At 43.8% G+C, this 14,225-nt stretch overlaps 1 protein-coding gene across 9 annotated transcripts in view; it reads left to right on the forward strand.

Annotated features, from left to right (window-relative positions):
* SMOC1 (SPARC related modular calcium binding 1) overlaps positions 1–14,225 on the forward strand; it is a 137,675-nt gene that overhangs the window by 19,757 nt on the left and 103,693 nt on the right. The window contains exon 1 of one of the 9 annotated variants that reach the window (XM_075754236.1): positions 2,178–2,263. The exons of 7 other annotated variants lie outside the window; for them this stretch is intronic. The gene's annotated coding sequence lies outside the window, so the exon portion shown is untranslated. Of the gene's footprint in view, positions 1–2,177; positions 2,264–9,923; positions 9,946–14,225 lie in introns of those variants that run through there. One more of the 9 variants, XM_075754237.1, reaches the window with a different exon arrangement.

The raw sequence follows: 14,225 nt of genomic DNA on the forward strand, positions 1-14,225 counted from the left end.
GTTTGTGTGGCTGTAGAAGGTAAAAAGGTGTTTGGTGGCATAATTGGCTGTCTGTACTTCCTTACTATCAAGAAGGAAAACTGGAATATGCCTTAAGGAGTTTTCAAGATCAAAACTGCTTGGAAGACTCTCACCTTTAAATCTGATCTTTAAATTTACTCTGGCTTCTGATAATGATGTAGTAGTTCAACTTTCAGTATGTTGTTGGTGAAAGTTAATTAGATGCTTTAATTCCACTTGAATAGTCTGTCTGACCAATGACATAATTAATTGGCTGTTTGTGGCATTTGGAGGTGTATGCATTGGTGTGCAGCATACTGATAAGGTGTCTCAAAGATGGCTTTCTTGCATGCTTAGTATCAAGTGCTTTGAACTGGAAATTGAGCAATTACCTCTGGAAGCAACTAATAAAAGCAGTGGAAGTTGTAGTTAGTAGATTGTGCTGAAGGAACAAAGATTGGGTTATGCATCTGGCTTTTGAAGACTTGGTTTAATCTGAGTGTGCTTGTGAATTGGCGAATCTATGTTCTGGTAACTTGCTCAGGTTGTGTTTTAAGTCAGAACTCCTAAATAGCTTCAACATGGTAAAAAAAAAAAAAAAGCCTAAGATGCAATAAGACTTGTCTCTTCTCTTTAGATTGTGTTCTCTGATGTCATGCTCCTCCAGTGTGTTAAGCCTTTGTCCCAAGAATTGAAGGGTTTCATTTCGCTAGGCTTAGGATCATGAGTAACTCTCCAGTGAAGTAAATAACTGTTTTTTAAGGATACCTTGTCCTATACTAATACAGTGGATGTATAGCTGCCAAAATACTTGACTGATTCTTCTTTTTTCAGTTCAGTGGTTTGATTACTTTAGTAGGAAGAGAATAGAGCTTCTGAACAAACTCAGTGTGGTATCTCTTTCCCATCATGCCTACTGCAGCTTTGGATTTCCTGGTTCTAAAGTACCTAAAGTTACCTTGCCACGTAGTGCTTCTGCACAGACATGGCTGCCCATCTGTGGGGTTAAGCAGAGGCAGCTTCATTCTGTACAATGTAGACTTGTCTAAGAAATAGGTAAAGATAGAAAGTTGCTGGGCTGCTGCTTGGGTCTAGAAACAGAGTTGTTGTTTAGCAGGTGAGGAAATCCTTTAAGGCTCTTAACCACTGTTTCAGCAGATCTGTACTCTGATTAAGCACTGAATTGGACTCTTCAGCTTCTGGTTTTAGTATGGACACTATAATTGATTACAGTTGTGTTGCTGAGTTTATCTAGTCAATCCTGTTTGCAACTGAAGTTGGTGGACATTCCTGTGCTGGATAGGGAGGAGCAATACTGAGATTGTGAAACAGTTGCTGAAGCTGGCATGCAACTTCTGTACCCTCTTCAAGCAGTTGGCTTGGGTGCATCTGCTAAAGCCTATAGCTGTTGGTCTCCCACAAAGGTACATACCTTAGATCTGATATTTTTCACTCTGAGTTTGTCAGAAGCTGAGTGGTTTCTCTGTGAAAGGGAGTGATGTTAACAGCAGTCCTACTTGATCTTCTCATATTTTGAGTATACTAAGCTGGATTGTCAGCAGTATATATATTCTGCCACAGATTTGCAGGGTGGGAACAGTCCAAAGGAATTTTCTTGGAAGCTTTCAGGAAGAATCTACACAAGCTGAGAGTTGTCTTGAGAATTAAATGCCACATCAGACTGGCTACTCTTTCTGGCTCCTTTCTTGTCTGCCACTTGTAAATAAAGAATTTGAAGGAGATGTCTGCCTTTTTGCATGTTCTGCCCCATTGCCTGTTTTGGGGTGCCTTTTCCTAGTTACGTGGATGAGTGATTATTTTTCTTTGTAAAAAGAGCTGCCATGTGTTTCTAGATTTGCAGCTGAGAGGAAGTGCCAGCACTGGAATAGAAAACAAACTCATCCTTCACTGTCTCTCCCAGTGCTTTCTATCCTGCAGGCCAGTTAGGTGATGGGAAGGGACAGTGCCTGGACCTCCTGTGCTGTGCTAACCTCTGAGGGCACAGGGTACTCTTTTGAGATCTTAAATGGCACTTTGCTCTGCTGTAGTTGGGTTGGTGCCATGTTTACACTTAGCTTGCCCCGAAGGTGGGGAAAGGGAAGGGAGGAATGTCAAGTATCTTCAACTTGCCACAGGATGTGATTAGGTAACTTAAGAGGATTTTCAAGTCTTTCAAACAATGAGTAAACATGTCAAATGTGATGGAAAGCTCCAGAGTCTTATATGGACAATCTAAGTCTCTCTGTCAAACTTGGAGCATCAGGTTAGTGTTGAATTTCTACTCTGTTTTGACCCCTTTCCTTTGAGGGGGAATGTACCAGCTGTTGTGGGAGGGGGAGCAGGCTTTTGCAGGCTAATAAAGGATAACTTGCCCCTTTGCTACTGAGGGTTAGTATCTTTATCTTACGGCTTTGGGTAAGATGCTAAGAAGTTATAATCTAGTTTTATAAGGTAAACTATGGCATGTTACTCTTACAGCTGCATGGATCTGAGTACACTTAACTCTTGAATGTAAATTAGTATGTGTGTAACTTCTCTAAAAGCCCAAACAAGTCCACAATAAGCATCCCATGTATTCACTCAACTGGACTGACTGTAGCTTTTGTGCCACCTGTTGTATATTTCTACCTAACCTTTCCTTGACAAGTGAAAAAATCTGATAATAGTGGTGTTCTGTCTGGTCCCCAGTCCAATGCTCATGCAGTGGTATAAAACAGCAGTGATAGGTTCTTGCCTAACCCTTCCCTATTGAAGGGTGTTCTCTGTACTGATTAGGTTAAAGCAGTAGCACCACTTCATTCACTTCTGTCCAATGTTAGGTAGCCAGGCTGCATCAGCGAGTGCTTCCCTGTAGTTCAAACACTGCATCTAAATGAAGCCTGTGCTTCCATTGCAGCTGTAATTGCTCTGAGGGATAAGGAGTTAACTACATACTGCATTTCACCACAGTGATGCATTATTATACTCTTCTCTTGGATGTGCTTCTGGTGAGTAACTATGAGCATGACCGGAGGCTGGTAGAGGAAAGCTTTCCAGGCATTAAATGCCTGGAGAATGGTGGCAGCTTGTGCTCTTTTATCTTTTCTACTGGCTTGTTTTGTGAACTTGAGTGAGTTACCATCTCTAAAGCTTTTCACCTAGAGTGGGATAATGCCTGCCTTACAGGTATGTGGCAGAGCCTTTTTCCTAGTAAATATGCTGTAGTCCACAGATAAAAGAAGTCTCAGAAGTGCAAAGCCTCTGAAGCTGCACAGCATGCTTATAACATATCCCTATTAAACAGCTGTTTGGCAATGTCTAATGCAATTTCCAGTTAATGAGGGATGTTTTCAGGCCCTGCCAAGAGAACAGGTGATGTTTTAAACTGATATTTTTAATAAGTCTTCTTTATTTCATATGAGGCAGCCAAGTATGTATCCTGTTGAATTTGGGATCCTGGCCATTCTTGTTCTTAAACAGGACCCCAGATTATTCTTGTTCATGTGTTGCACAGCATCTAAGAATCACTGCCTTAAAGCTCAAACAAGAGCAAAGAATGTCTGGGGTGCTTTTGTATTGGTTTGGGAACAGCAGAGAAGAAACTCTTCCAATGTCATTCCTGCAATCTGGTAAAACTTGAAATAAGATACACCAGACGGTTTGGTATGCCCTTACTTAAATTTAACAGCAGCAATGTGCTCAATAGGAAAACTGTTCCTCCAGTTTTCCTTGCCACTCCTGTGGCAAGCACTTATATCATGCTTTATAATCTGAAAAAGGGATGGGGGGAGTAGTGGGGTGTCAGGTCCATTTAATTTAGGATAAAAAGCAAGCTTGGAGTTTAAGGAACTTATAAAGATGCTGATGTAAGTAAGCATGGCCCTTTGTAATTCAGGGAGCAAATAAGGATTTTGAACTGGACAGGCTGGAAACACATGGCAGGGAGGTCAAGGCCAGTGTCTGGGGGAGAACTGGGGGAGTAGTATCTAGTGAAGCCTCTGGCCATTAGGAAGTGGAGAAGAGCTTGAGGGTAGGGAGAATGAGGAAGAGGGGAGCATATATGTTGCATAAGGCTTTGCCTGCGGGCAGTCCCACCCTGGTGCCTTGAGGCTGGCTTGCAGCCTCTGAAATAGCAATGTCTTGGGATGGCACTGTAGGTGTGTCCTCCCCTTTGCTTCTGGGGTACTGGAGCTGTTACTGGGAACACAGTTTCCATTGCATCAGTGTACAGCAATGCTCTTCCACTCAGAGGTGCTGATTACTCAAGGGATGAGCTAATATAGTAGAACTTGCCCTTTCCTCAACACTATGTTCCTGCACCCCAGAGTCTCAGTGCAAAGAATAGGCTTGCTGAACAGCAAGAGATTACTCTGCTGTCTTGGGGGCTCAATGCAGCCTGTAGCCTACCACCTGAAGAGTCCTGACAAGTTATCTAAGAATGCCTGAGAGGCAGTAGTCTCTTGCTGTTTTCTGTAATCCTTAGTTATTTTGGGCTGCTTATTTATAGGCATTAGGTATCAGTAACAGAATTCATGCTAATTGCTGTATTGGTTTGCTGCAGAAGCACATGTTTGCCATGTAAGAGTTCTTACGGGATGGGAGGGAGGTAAGAGATAGAAGAGTGATACTATCTATGAGCTGCCTTGGCGCTAGTTGTGTTGTCCACACTGCTTCTAAAACATCACAGAAGGAAGAAGGCTTATTCTTGGCATTGTTTCCCCTTTACAATAAAGTTCAAGGAGCTAAATCTTAGAAGATTGTGGACAAGAGACTTGGACTGAAAGACTCAAGCAGATAGAGATTATTCCTGATAAACCATATTTGGGTTGGCTAGAGATGAGAGTAATTAAAACAACCTTTGTGATGGACATTGTTTTGGAAACCTCATACAGTCTTAGGAAAGATCTTCACAGTTAAATATTCTGTGACTTTTTTGTACTGGGCTTTCCTTGGACCCTTTCCTTTGCCATTCTGCCTGCTGTCCTTTAAAACTCTGTCAGTATGTTTCCTGATGCTAAGTTTGGGTTTGCATGTTTTCTTTGCAGGTATCATAATTTTTCCTTAAATGCTGAGCTGAAGCTCCTTGCTGATCCTTAGCTTCTGAGGCTAGAATACCAAGCTGGTACCACGTGTTATCACCATGTAAGACAGTCAAAAGCTATAGGATTTTTCTGGTGTTCTTAATGTATTACCAATATCACTTCATTAAGGCTAAATAGCTTGCCTTTCTCAGGCAACATTGCTCCACTCTTCTTGACAAGGAGAACTTAAGCTTGGTAAGCTGAAAAGGTCAGTGGAATTGAGAATCCCAGTTCTCTGTGGTTAGGACACAAATATTTTTCCAGCACTTGAACCCAGTGCAGACAGTTTAGTGTGTGGGGAGGAAGTCTCAAGGTCAGTGAACAGATCTGCTCATGATGACCGTAAGAATAAGTCCTCCCACAAGCAAGCTGTTGGAAAAACTTTGAACTGATTCCCTTGTTAAGGAGTCTACAGCAACAAGAAAACTTATGGGAATAGCTTTGCATGCAGCTACCTACTGTTTTCTGACTACTTTAATTTTTTGTAGAGTCAGACATTAAAGAAACTTCTATATTGGATAAACATCCTTTGCATACATGGACATTGTTTAAGGGTAACACAAATATGTGGGCTCAGTAGTCAGAACATCTGTTAGTTATTGTAGGACTTATGAACAGTTGCTGAAGTGTCTTCAAACAGACCTTTAGTGATACTTCTGCAGTGCAAGTGTGGTATATATTTATGTTGAGACAGATTCCTTGTGGCTCTTGCATGCTGTATACCAGTTAATGAAACTAAACTGTGTGAATGGGAGAAGCAATGTGTTCAGGATTGTGGTACTGCTGCTTTTGGTGGGCTGGGGGTATCTCTTATTCTTGGTGGTTACGGGGAGAAGGATGACTAGTGTAAGCCTGAAAGTGGTAAACTTTATCAGAAGATAAAGTTATGCTAGGGAGATGATTATAAGCAGAAAATGGAGTGAGATGCCCAGGCACAAGGTGACAAATAGAAATCAACAAGCTACTTAGCTAGGGACCTGCCAGACAGGTTCACCCTATGCACTGCTTGCATTAATCAATCCTGGTACAATTGCCTTTGGGTAGCTGTTGCTATGGATGTGGAGTCCCTTTTTTTTGTGGGGGGTGTGGGGGGTGTGTGTGATGGCTAACAAGTACTGAGATGAAGATAAGCAGTTCCAGCATCATCTAGTTGTGAATCTATTGTGTGGTACCACCAGCAGGAGTAGAGCTACTCCAAACTAGTAATGGTCTCTTTCTGCCTGAATTACTTAGTATGACATGGGAAGAATTTTATCTGAAAGTAATGTTTGTTATGGGCTGCTTCTACTGTTAAAGATGACTTCTGCTTAAGTAGAAAAAAGATGAGGAAAACCAGGATTAACTAGTAAGAGTGACTTAGTATTTTTTCTATGGTACTTACTATGCACCTAATGAATTTGACCAATGAATTTGGGTTAATTGCCACCAGTTGAACAATGTGGTCTAGCCTGTGAAATGTTGGAAAAGCTAGCTACTGACTTATGCATCCTTCTATAAAAGCAATCTCCTAGCTTTGAGCTAAAAAGGAGTCTTTTCGATACTTCTCCTTGCAGGGTGCAGCTTTGGAGAGGGTACGCTATTTCTGCCTCTCTGAGTTGGCATAAATACTGGACAAAAGCTATTTTCTGCATAGAAATAATAAAATCAGAGCTGTTATTTCATAGATTCTTCAGGTTCTTGAATTTTCTTGGGAAGGCAACAGTAGACAACAATCTTCTGATAAAAATCTCTTAAGTTCACACTATACTGAGTTTCTGTGAAGATGCTGTATTTCCATTCCTTGGCTTGATGTCTTCCCAGTTCAAGCTGAGCCTTTTTTATAAGTACTTTGCTGCCTGAAGCATTACACACCTTCAGAGCTTACCGCTTCAGAGACCTGACTTGAATAAAAATATTTGAGGCAAGTGTCATTAGTGTGTGGTGACCTGTGATTTTTGGGAGACTGGGCACTCCAACTTTCTTTCCTGCTCCTTAGCAATTCATTCAGTAACGGGTTTAAGTATCCATACTTACATTTTGGCACTTCTGAAGAAACTTCTTTCCATACTCAAGAATATATGCAGGTCCTGCTTCAAGGCTTTCTCATGTAAGTTACCACATAAAAGTAGTCCATTTGTTATTGCAAACCTGGGCTTCATCTGAATTGGAGGACTTGATGTGACTCCATTCTAAGAACAGTGCTCAGCTGAAGATCCCTGCTCCAAGGCAGTCCTCATACTCTGTAACAGAATCCATTTCTGGGTATGAACACGGAGAATGATGAAATAAGCAAGGGATATAAATCTGCATATTGGAGCCAAATACTGCTGTCATCTTCTTTGTGTGCAAACTTCAGACCTTCCTTCCCTTAAACCTTCTCACAGGTGTTCAAAATCTGGCTCTGGTTTTACCTACTGAAACTTTCCTTCCCTCTTACCTAGGGATTAATGATGACTAAATTACCCTGCAAGCTCTTCTAAGAAGTTTGTGTTGGGCTCCACTTACAAATTGAGGAAATTCCGGTGGTGGGGGAGAGAGAAGGAAGCTCCTTGGCAGAGACTTCACAGTGGGAATTGCAATGAGTCCTAGTGCTGTGTGAGCCCCAACATACCAGTGCTGTTAGCAGGCTCTGGGTACCCAGGGTGAACGTAGCTGAATCCAGAGATGGATTCTCTGCAGGACAACTTAGTATTCTTTTCAGATTCCTTGTATTTTCCTAAGGACAATTTGAGTGTGCATTTTCTTGCTCTTTTCCACGCTGCTCTTATTTTAGGTAATGCTACTGCTTTTTTCACTGTCTTCATGTTACCCAAGTGCAACTGTAGTGTGGTGCTTCTAAAAGATCGTAGCAAGAAATGGCGCTACTGTTTCACTACCCTGTGGACAACAACTATGTGATATCCAGGGGCTTGTTAGCAATAGGAAACTAGGCTAGCTCTGTCACTGAAAACTAATAGGAATAAAATCTTTCAAGATTTAAAACTTATTATCTAGCTTGTTGGATCAAAAAACAGGGCAATATTGAACTTATTTCTCTGGAGTCAGAAGTCCTGTGAAAGCAAAGGAATATGCTGGTACTTGAGCTGTAACCATTGACAGAATTGGGGATTGAAATAGTATCCAGTGATAGAGCTGGATTACTGAGTATAATTAAGGTTTTGAGGGTCTGGTTAATAACTTCCTCTTTCTAATTGAATTCTAAATGAGAAATTGTCTAATGAAGTTGTATGAGTGTTTAACTGGTAGTGGGAAGAAAAAAAAGGTCTAGGAAGCTGAGCAAATATAGAATGGGAGGGGAGGAGCTGGAACAGTGATGAGGAATGAGAATGAGCCAGCAGCCTGGCATATGAATAAACCTGGGAAGAAGATGCCTGGTGCATGAGCTGGTAACGATATTTGTGTTTGTAAGATGTAAATATAATTGCTAAAGGAAAAGTCTTTCAAAGTCAATTATAGGAGTAGTCTTTCTGTGTGCAAGAGCTGGCAAATTTCAGCTGGGAGGAGCAGAGATGACTCTTGGTTTTAATGTTTTTATCAAGGTTTTGATGTTTTCCAAGTAAGGACTGGAAGAGAGCTGATTAAATGTGTAGGACCTCTCTGAATGTTGAGAGGATTGGAATTAAAAAGGAGCAAAGATGGTGAGTAAGTAAAAGTGAGAAACTGGCAGTGTCTGGTTACAAGGAGGATCGACTAGAGAAATGTATGGAGCAGACGGTCATGGCAAGAGTAGGACAAAATTAGGATTGACAAGGATAAGCAAGCTGATTCAGACAGAATTAGGCTGGAATCTTTACTGGTGGCCACATCTTTAATTTTCAAAGGTCTGAAATCTTACAGCTAGGCCAGGTACACAGCCATTTCTCATGCACCTAAAAAACCATTTTAATGACTGTCAGCCCAATTTCTTAAAATAGGTATTTCCTCTTGGGCCACAGTTGACCTAAACTGGCTTAGTATCTGCCTGGAGTCCTATCAAACAACATAAAATAATTTTTTCTAACTCTTTTCTTCCTGTTTGTAAGGCTGAACTTCCCTGAATTTCTTATAATTGATTCCATCTCCAATTATCTCTTACCTCCTGGTGTGAACTAAAAAGCTTGTAAGTGGGATGATATGTGACTCGGCATGTCAAGATACTCTTTTTTTTTTAATGTGAAACTAGGAATTCTCAATGTTTGCCAAGACAGCTAGTGCCTGGGATAACTTTTCAGCTTGAAGAGGTTGCTGATCTCAGGGGAGGGGAGAGAAGGGTCTTTTGCTTCAGAACAGGCTCCTCCTCAACCAGAAGCCCACTGAGAGCTGGATCCTATGGATGCTGCTGCCACTAGTCTTGCTAATATTTAGACAGCACTGAGCTGCTTTTTGTGGGGTGGATGTCAACCACCACATCTAGGCCTTCATTGTTGCTATTTTTAAATTAAACCTTAACTGAGGTCTGTAGCACTCTATAGCTATAGTGACTAGAGCTCTCATGAGGCATATGTTTGAGCAGGGTGAAGGAGTGTGATTTGCTGGTATTGTCTTGTTTGGATGAGAAATGCATGCTGTAATACCTACATGGGTGGCTGCAGGTATATGGGGAGAAGTGATTACTGATACTTGATCTCCCTTGTTCCCTGCCAATGCATTAGCTTGCCTGCTATCCCCTCAAGCGGTATAGTATCACATGAGCAGTAAGCAGCCTGCCCTTCAGTTGTGCTATTCAGTGATAAAGCGAGTCCTGCTGCTTCTGATCCGTCCTACTGGTGCCACTTCTTTCTGGGCTCCTTGTCTTATAGGTCATAGTCCAGGCTGCTGGAAAGGTAGGTAATATCTTCCAATGAGAAGAACCACCTTGATCATTGGGGTCAGAAAAACAAATTACTTCAGATGGGATCAGGCCTAGCAGCCTCTTAGGCTATAGAAGGTATGAAGAAAGAAAACTGCTCAACCCTGTGCAGAAGCTCACTGTACTCTTCCAGATGTGGTGATGGTTATGAGTACTGCTTACCCTTTGTAGTCTGAAGCAGTCAAACTATGTGGAAGCTGGTATCGCAGCCTGCTTTAAGTCTGTCAACTAAAAATGTTGATTTGGTCTGTGTCCACTGTGAGAAGTCTGACCAGTAAGCCTGAGTATGTGTTTGTACTGAGGCCAGGTCTTAGACCAGATGGAAAGAGATCCAGAAAATCTGAAGAATCCAGATAAAGCCACAGCTGTTTTGCTGCAGCTTTCTCAATAACATGCCCTGAAAAGGAAGATGAGCGACTGCAATAATCTTGCTAATTATCTGTGTCAAAGAATTTCTGTGCAAAGGTCTCATATTTGCTTATATGAAGACTGATACCCTGCTCCCTTCAGGGAGGCAGACAGCAAAAATAGACCAGTATCTATGTTAGATATTTTTTTAGCTTCCACTAGAGAAAGACATATAAATTGCAGCACAAAGTTAGCTGAGCACTTCCAGAACCCCAGTGAGTGCGGTTGGAGGAAAGTTAACCTGGGGAGTGCTGTGTGAATTTGGACTAGAGGTAGCTACTTATATGGAAAGCTGTCAGTCCTGGACTGAATGGCTCCTGTATGGAGATGCCCCACTGGCTTGGATGGCTTTTAACTACGAGTCTTGGTGACAATGAAAGTTAACTTCACTTGTGCTTAAGGTGAAATATTGTAGAGCTAGAAATGCTCTAAAACTTATTTCCACAGAAAATAAGGAAAGCATGTCATCTTCTAGCAACAATGAATCAGCATGAATATTCTGCAGCTTCTCACCAAAAGTGTGCAGAATAGTTCAGTGTAGCTAGAATCACCCTTTCTGCAAGTTGAAAGTAAAACATGCTAAAGTAAACAACCCTATTGTATAAAACGCTTTGAAAAAGCTGCCAACCTGAGAGAGTGAATGGCCTGTGTGAAGATCAGTCGCTAGCATCTTTCTGCTTGGATGTGAGGATTAAGTGTGTGTAAAACATGGTGGGAGGGAAGGGAAGCACTTTAGGAAAGGGATTTTGTATCTTGCTGGGGAAACTTGTACCAACAATCTGGGGCAGCATCAAGATACCTGTAAATCTTACTTTTAAAGACACCCCTGTCCTTGCTTCCCCTTCTTGTATATTAAAAACTAGAGACCTCATAGCAGCAACCCTGACAGCTTAGTAATGTTTCCTCTCACTACAGGACAGATACTGAGGTGCTGGAGCACATCCAAAGAAGGGCAGTGAAGCTGGTAAAGGGTCTAGAGCACAAGTCTTATGGAGGAACAGCTGAGGGAACTGGGGCTGTTTAGCCTGGAGAAGAGGAGGCTGAGGGGAGACCTTACTGGTCTCTACAACTACCTCAAAGGAGGTTGTAGTGAGGTGGGTGTTGGTCTCCTTTCCAAAGTAACAAGCAATAGAACAAGAGAAAATGGCCTCAAGTTGTGCCAGGGGAGGTTTAGACTGGATATTAAGAAAAATTTCTTCACCAAGAGGGTTGTCAATCATTGGAACAGGCTGCCCAGGGCAGTGGTTGAGTCACCATCCCTGGAGGTATTTAAAAGACATGTAGATGTGGTGCTTAGGGACATGGTTTGGTGGTAGACTTGGCAGCATTGGGTTTATGGTTGGACATGATGATCTTAAGGATCTTTTCAAAACTAAATGATTCATAGAATCACAGAATGATTTGGGTTGGAAGGGACCTTAAAGATCACCTAGTTCCAATCCCCCCTGCCATGGGCCACCCTCCACTAGACCACATTGCCCAAAGCCCCATCCAACCCGGCCTTAGAACACTTCCAGGGAGGGGGGCATCCACAACTTCTCTGGGCAACCTGTTCCAGTGCCTCACCACCCTCATAGAAAAGAATTTCTTCCTAATACCTAATCTAAATCTACCCTCTTTTAGTTTAAACCCATTACCCCTTGTCCTGTCACTACATGTCCTTGTAACCAGACCCCTTCCAGCTTTCCTGTAGCCCCCCCTTCAGGTACTGGAAGGCTGCTATAAGGTCTCCCCGGAGCTGCCTTTTCTCCAGGCTGAGCAATCCCAACTCTCTCAGCCTGTCCTCATAGGAGAGGTGCTCCAGCCCTCCGATCAGCTTCGTGGCCCTCCTCTGGACTCACTCCAACAGCACCATATCTGTCTTATGTTGGGGACCCCAGAGCTGGACACAGTACTCCAGGTGGGGTCTCATGAGAGCTGAGTGGAGGGGCAGGATCCCCTCTCTTGACTTGCCGGTCACACTTCTTTTGATGCAGCCCAGGACAGGGGTGGCTTTCTGGGCTGCAAGCACACACTGCTGGCTCATGTTGAGCTTCTCATCAACCAATCCCCCCAAGCCCTTCTCCTCAGTGCTGCTCTCAATCCATTCTCCACCCAGCCTGTGCTTGGGATTGGCAGGACCTTGCACTTGGCCTTGTTGAACTTCATGTGGTTTGCACGGGCCCACCTCTGCAGCCTGTCAAGGTCCCTGTGTTGGGTTTGTGTGGCAAGGTTTTGGTAGCAGGTGGGGGCATGGGCTATAGGGGTGGCTCCTGTGAGGAGCTTCTAGAAGCTTCCACAGTGTCTGGTAGAGCCAATGCCAGCCAGCCCCAAGATGGGCCCGCCCCTGGCCAAGGCCAAGCCAATTAGTGCCTCTGTGATAACATATTTAAGAAGGTGGGAAGTTTTTTTAGATCCTGAGGGGGAAGTGCGGAGATGTAACATCAAGGTCAGTGCAGGAGGAGGGGGGAGGAGGAGGTGCTCCAGACACTGGAGCAGAGATCCCCCTGCAGCCCGTGGTGAAAACCATGGTGAAGCTGGCTGTTCCCCTGCAGCCTGTGGAGGACCGATGAGGGGGTGTAGAGATTCCACCTGCAGCCTGTGGAGGACCCTGTGCTGGAGCAGGTGGAGGTACCTGAGGGAGGCTGTGGCCTGTGGGAAGCCTGGGCTGAAGCAAGTCCCTGGCTGGACCGGTAGACCCGTGGAGAGGGGAGCCCAAGCCAGGGCAGGTTTTGGTGGCAGGACTTGTGACCCCGTGGGAGACCCATGCTGGAACAGTTTTCTCCTAAAGGTCTGCACCCCATGGAAGAGACCACGCTGGAGCAGTTCGGGAAGGACTGTAGCCCGTGGGAGAGACTCCATTTTGGAGCAGGGGAAGGATGAGAGGAGTCCTCCCCCCGAGGACAACGAAGCGGCAGAAACAATGTGCGCTGCACTGACTGCACCCCCCCCCCCCCCCCCGCTGCTGAGGGGGCAGGAGGTTTGAAGCTGGGAGTGAAGTTGAGCCTGGGAACGGGGGAGGGGTGGGGGGAGGTGTTTTAAGGCTTGATGTTATTTGTTTTTTTTTATTGCTCTATTCTGTTTAGTAATAAATTAGATGAATCCCTTTTTCTAAGTTCAGTTTGTTTTGCTCGTGATGATAATTAGCTCTCCCTGTCCTTATCTCGACCCAAGCCTTTTGTTAACTTCTCCTCCCATCATGCTGGGGAAGGAGTGAGTGAGTGGCCGCGTGGCGCTCAGCTGCTGGCTGGGCCTAAACCACGACAGTCCCTCTGGATGGCATCCCTTCCCTCCAGCGTGTTGACCGCAACATATAAGTTTGCTGGTGACACCAAACTGCTGAGAGTGCACTCAGTCCCACTGTCCATGTTGCTGACAAAGGTGTTGAATAGCACCAGTCCCGATACCAAGCCCTGAGGAACACCACTCATCACTGATCTCCCCTTGTACATAGAGCTGTTGACCACAACTGAGTGTGACCATCCAGCCAATTCCTTATCCACCATGTGGTCCATCCATTGAATCCATGTCTCTCCAATTTAGAGATGAGGATATTGTGTGGGACAGTGTCATATGCTTTGAACAAGTCCAGTTAGATAACATCAGTTGCTCTCCCCTTATCCACCAATGCTGTAACCCCATCATAGAAGGCCACCAAGTTTGTCAGGCACAATTTGCCCCTTGTGAAGCCATGTTGGCTGTCACCAATCACCTCCTTGTTTTCCATGTGCCAGAGCATAGTCTCCAGGAGGGTCTGCTCCATGATCTTGCCAGGCATAGAGGTGAGACTGACCTGACTCATTCTATGATTCTAATCTATGTTTCCTTATAGATCTCAGCAGGAGGGGTTCTGCTGGGAACATGACACAAATCAGTCTGTCGCTTCAGTATGATAAGTACTCCTGACCTGTGTAAACAGATTATCATGCTAAAACAGATTTTCATGTTAATATAATAGTAATATTACTAGG

The sequence above is a fragment of the Balearica regulorum genome, chromosome 5 (genome assembly GCF_011004875.1).
Source record: "Balearica regulorum gibbericeps isolate bBalReg1 chromosome 5, bBalReg1.pri, whole genome shotgun sequence".
Taxonomy (NCBI): domain Eukaryota; kingdom Metazoa; phylum Chordata; class Aves; order Gruiformes; family Gruidae; genus Balearica; species Balearica regulorum.